Source organism: Leptonychotes weddellii, chromosome 10, assembly GCF_054177405.1.
Source record: "Leptonychotes weddellii isolate Sample4059 chromosome 10, ASM5417740v2, whole genome shotgun sequence".
NCBI classification, from domain to species: Eukaryota; Metazoa; Chordata; class Mammalia; order Carnivora; family Phocidae; genus Leptonychotes; species Leptonychotes weddellii.
In genome coordinates this window covers 83,272,300-83,278,102 of record NC_138378.1, presented here as the reverse complement: position 1 = coordinate 83,278,102, position 5,803 = coordinate 83,272,300, and the positions used below count along the sequence as shown (strand labels likewise).

General features: G+C 39.5%; 1 pseudogene; it reads right to left on the bottom strand.

Moving 5' to 3' along the window:
* Positions 1-5,061: 5,061 nt before the first annotated feature.
* LOC115940920 (U4 spliceosomal RNA) lies at positions 5,062-5,189 on the bottom strand (annotated as a pseudogene).
* Positions 5,190-5,803: the final 614 nt, after the last annotated feature.

Below are 5,803 nucleotides of genomic sequence, written 5' to 3'. Positions count from 1 at the left end.
AAGTTTACCTTTCAAATTTGTTAGGTCAAGTTTTCACAAACCAAAATATCACATGAATATATTGTATGCTGTTAGACCACCGCGCCCCTGCCCGGGGCAGAAAAGTCAAATTTACAATGCTAATATTTCTGTAAGAAGGTTCTAAGTGGTACACTTTTCTTCAAATAGGCAACGATTTGTCTATCTGTAAATATGCTTATATTCCTTTTGGAGTGGTAAAAAGCAGCAGACATACCAAATTCAATATAGACTATACAACTGGGAGAACATTCATACATTAGAAAGCTATTGTCAAGAACAGTTAACTATTTCTTTACATAATTAAGCTCAACAAACATTTACTAAGAAATTGTGAGTCTGCTAGTTACCGCAAGAAATGCAAACTGATAAAGCCTGGGTTATCAAGAAACTTAAAATATAAAAAGGAAGATAAAATGTAGATTTTCTTCATTGGAGCCATTAGTAAGTACCATGAAAGAGAAATAGTTCTGAATTTATGTTTGACTTTGAATATAGCTCACTCTTCAAAGCACGAATCTGAAGTTAAAAAACACACACATACACACACTGATGTGTCAATTACAAGTATACGTCATTAATCTACATGATTAATATTAATAAAAAGTATATATATAAATGCATGGGTTTTTTCCTCACCTCAAATAAACAAAAGGTTACCTGTCATCTCAATAGTATAAATAGAACCTTAACACGTGAATTTCCTAATCTTTTCTTTTTTTTAAACTACCTGCAGATATTTGCCTGGCTCTGGTTTTAAGCTATAATATGAACGTATACAGACATGCAGGCACACACCCACTCACCATCCCCTCCACCATCACAACCTGCATACTTTATTTTTTTATTTTTTATTTTTTTTAAAGATTTTATTTATTTATTTGACAGAGAGAGATAGTGAGAGAGGGAACACAAGCAGGGGGAGTGGGAGAGGGAAAAGCAGGCTTCCCGCGGAGCAGGGAGCCCGATGTGGGGCTTGATCCCAGGACCCTGGGATCATGACCTGAGCCAAAGGCAGATGCTTAACCGACTGAGCCACCCAGGCACCCCACAACCTGCATACTTTAGTGTGAAAATGACATCTGTCATATAACAAGAAATATAATTTTTAAATCAAATTATGCTAAACTTTTCTCCAATTAAAAATACTTAAAGGATTGCTAAACTTAGTATATTTGCTGTAACAGCAACATTTCAAGTTAATTACTCTATTAAAAACAGTGAGAGTCCACATTGGCCATCCATGGTACCAATACTCCCTTGGACATGAGGATGGAAGGCCTCTGAATCTGAAGCATCAGCATGCACAGGGAGTATCTGTTGATGTATGCCACCTTTAATAATTTAGTATGTTGACTTATACTTTCCACACGAGTAGTCTTGTCTTAACAGCAGTAAATACAGCTACAAAGCAGTGAGGAATGGCAATTGGCTGAGGGCACTAATTACACTGTCTTGACTTGAATTAAAATTGCTAAACAGCAAATGAGATTACCAGCCTAAAGATAACCTTAATTTAAATGCAAGGCTGCATTTATCTCATCTACAATGTAATTTTCCAGAGGTGTAGAAAAATACAATTTTAATGGAAATCCATTGTTTAAAAATATAATTAAAGTTTCTGGTCCCTCCCTCTGTCCCTTCCCCCACACACCCCACCCTTTGATTTTGTTCTACAGGCAAGATATGCAGACTGATTTAGAGGTCAGAATGAAAACATTCAGATCGTGTTCTCATGGCCAGACATTACTTTCAGTACCATCTTCATTTTTAATGATTAAGCACTGACGATGGGACAGATACATGCCAAAGGAGTGGGGAGTGGAGGGAGAAAAGGGAAAATGACCTTATGCAATCCCTGGAGCTAAAAGGAACCTTAGAAACAATAAGAACTCAACTCTACCATTTGATTAATGAGGAAGCCCAAGCCCCAGAAAAGCCAAGTGATTTTTCCAAAAACATAGAGCAAGAAGGCAGCGCTATCCGGGTGGGGTCGGGGGGGGAAATATATTGGCCTGGCATTTAGAGTCAGAAAATCTATGTTTGAATTCTCTTTCACTTACTAGTTCTGTGATAGGCCACTTCTTATATTGAGGCTCAAATTTTGCATTTCTAAAATGGAGACTGAAAGAATTTTGACCTAACAGGTCAATGAGAATACATGCACACCTACCTGATTTATACAAGGGCTCAATGAAGATGTTTTTCTCAGGGACATTTCAAGACCAGAACCCAAATGTCCAGATTCCCAGCCCAAATATACTTCTATTATAATACTTTCCCTTTCACCAACCCTGAGATTATAACCATGTTCTCATTAATCACACTGGATGTTTGGTGTATGTGTGAGCAGAAGGGGAACAAAGAACAAGAAATACTTGTGAATTAATATTTCTTACTGGTTGATATGAATCAAAACTCGGTTTGCTAATTACCAATGTACTATTACTACTAACAACACTAAGACAGGATAAAGGTCAAGGGGTTTTGTTATAAAACAAAGGTGAAGATTGATCCTTGAGAATTGAGGAAGACAGTAATTTTGAGATGAAGTTTGTCCTCATCAAGGATTTAAAGTCCTATGTACACTTTACACACTGCAAACACACTCACATATCACTGCATACATACTCCCTCCTACAAATATGTCCATAGTAGTTTAATCATTCCTATCACTATAGGACATGGGAGTAGCAAGTAGAGGTGGATTCCTAGAAAAGTTCTACACATGAGCCAACTAAAAAAAAATTTTTTTTCTATTCTTCTCATTAATGGGACAGAAGAGAAGTAACAAACGGAAAGAAAGGAAGATAAAAAGGAAGAAAAACAGAAAGGAGTTAAATCATGATGATCATTTGGCAAGAGGATCCCCTTTACAGATGAAAATATGGTGGCCTTGGTTAATGTAAAGCTTCTGCTCAAGGGGAAATAACCTTGAATTAGGAGTCCAAGTTTCTAACTTTCACATTGCCAGCGTGTAGTTGTATGACCTTTGATAGACATGTAAAATTTCAAATACTTATCTGTAAAATGAGGACATTTCTTCATCTGGGTGAAAATGAGACCGATCAGATTACCTGGAAAGTACATTTTGAAATTCCTTCATTCCATGAGTATTTGCAATTGTAGGCAACAGAGATAAATTTCTTCTGAAAATAAGAAAGCCCATGTTTTCAAGATATAAATTCAGGAAAGATTAACTAAACAAACTGAATTATGGTAGAGCCTCACAGGTCCTAATGCTCGGAATAGTTCTACTTTCTAGAAGGGGTCCTGACGAGCCAATTAATCTTGTTTTCCTTGTGCCTTGACTTTATTCCTAGCTCTAGAGAAATAAAAGATGTCTATATTTGGTTTTATTTAACCACATTCTAAAGTCTGAGTTGCTTCTCAAGAAAACAAACAAGATATTGTTTGTAGCTGAAATACCCTAATCAGAGTGCCATCTAGTCACCTCAACGGTGAAATATACTGGTAATACCTCCCCTTCCCCCAAAGAGATGTATTAGTGAGGCACTTTTAGCTTTAAAAGAATATTTCTGTTACTCTCCACATTTCCAGCTTTCTTCAAATAGTCCTTAGTGTCTAGTCTCAACTCTAAGATGAATAAAAAAAAATGTCTGAAGCTGAGAATATAGCAATATTACTTGTTTTCCTATTTGAAACCAATGAGGAGTGAAGGAAAAGCTGAAGGAGGGTCTAAGAAGGACAATTGACTTGGTAGATGTGCACCTCGCTTCTTCATCCAAATTGAACTCAGTCTCTTCAAAGGATGTGCAGGGACCATATCTCACCTGTCCTGAGCACCATTCCTGGTACATGGTGAGTACTGAATAAATGCTTTCCGGGGGGGGGGGGGAACAAGAGCTACTAAATCCAGGGGCGCCTGGGTGGCTCAGTCGTTAAGCATCTGCCTTCGGCTCAGGTCATGATCCCAGGGTCCTGGGATCAAGCCCTGTATTGGGCTCCCTGCTTGGCAGGAAGCCTGCTTCTCCCTCTCCCACTCCCCCTGCTTGTGTTCCCTCTCTCGCTGTCTCTCTCTCTCTGTCAAATAAATAAATAAAATCTTTAAAAAAAAAAAAAAAAAGAGCTACTAAATCCAGAAATTTAGCCAAAAAAGGCAGAAAAGGATCTAATCGGTGCTAGGATTTGTTGGAATATTGATATGAAATATCAGTAAAATAGTATCAAGTTTTTTTTTTTTTTTTTTCTAAACTAGTTGCATAGCTCCCACCTTTCTCTTTTATGGCTCTGTCTGCCCTTTGAAAGTAATGGCAATCTGAATTTTTCTTCAGACAGTGAAAGCACAATAGTGTTCATCTCCTGGCACAGTAGTCTAGGAAAACACTATCTGATTTAACATCTTGAACCGTGTAAACTATGACTATGGAAAAAGGATGTTTCACTAGAGGAAGTCTTGAGGCCACTGTGAATTTGAACACCTAGCCGTAAATACACCAAAGGAGTTGTAGCCTGTATTAAATGGGTTCGGACAAGTTGAATTTCAGGTCATGGAAACTGGCCATCTCCTCTGTTTCCTCCCTGGTCAGCTCATACATGAGAGAATAATCAATAGCAACAATTGAACAACCAGATTTCTCAGAAACACACATCACAGCTGCAAAAGAACTTAGAAATTAAGGGACCATAGGAGATAGCATTTTAGAGAAATGGACTTCACAAAAACACTTGAATATGGCCCTTCCTATGAGATTATATTTAGAACCAAATCTCTGGTAGCCTGAATATTATCTTTGGTCACTGAACTCACCAATTAAAGTAAGGAGACACATGGAAACTGAATCTCTATGCCCAGACCTTAAAAGCATGCGTCATGAGATTTTTCCCATGGATTTCTCCATATGATTCCTCCTCCCTCCAAATCTTAGCTAAGGGATATGCCTTGCATGAAGGCCTGTTCCCATTACAACATCTTCTGATTAATTATGGATTAGTTTTTAAAAGGAAGAAAAAAGCACCCTCTGATTTGGTTTTGTTAGTACAAATGCTCCCTATTTGCATTACACTCCTATCTGGAAAATTCGCCTAGGAGTGCCTTCTTAAATGACTGAGGCCCACGTTGAGTCATCTCTACTAGGTATTGTTTCAATTAGCAATAATCGTGCCTCGGATAAACCTCATTAGCTACAATACTGGCACTGCACAAAGCTCTACTTAGGTATTGTGTGGTGGAAGTTCGCCACAGAGGCCCAGTCCTGGGCAACTGCAGATCTAAGTTTGTATATCTTCGCTAATTTCTTTCTTTTTTTTTTTAAGATTTTATTTATTTATTTGACAGAGAGAGACACAGCGAGAGAGGGAACACAGCAGGGGGAGTGGGAGAGGGAGAAGCAGGCTTCCCGCGGAGCAGGGTGCCCGACGCGGGGCTCGATCCCAGGCCCCGGGATCGTGACCTGAGCCGAAGGCAGACGCCCAACGACTGAGCCACCCAGGCACCCTTAAAGATTTTATTTACTTATTCATGAGAGAGAGAGAGAGAGAGGCAGAGGGAGAAGCAGACTTCCCGCAGAGCGGGGAGCCCAATGTGGGACTCGATCCCAGGACCCCGGGATCGTGACCTGAGCCGAAGGCAGACGCCCAACGACTGAGCCACCCAGGCGCCCCATCTTCGCTAATTTCTTTTCCTTCTCTGAGTCCTAGTCTGCTCCTCTGTAAAAGGGAGAGGCCTGGAAAAGTTGCTGCTGAAGGTCCCCAAAATGCTACTGCCCCCTGGAGGGCAAGCCATGATGATGGCTGACAAAATTTAAGAGTCCTGTTGGGGATG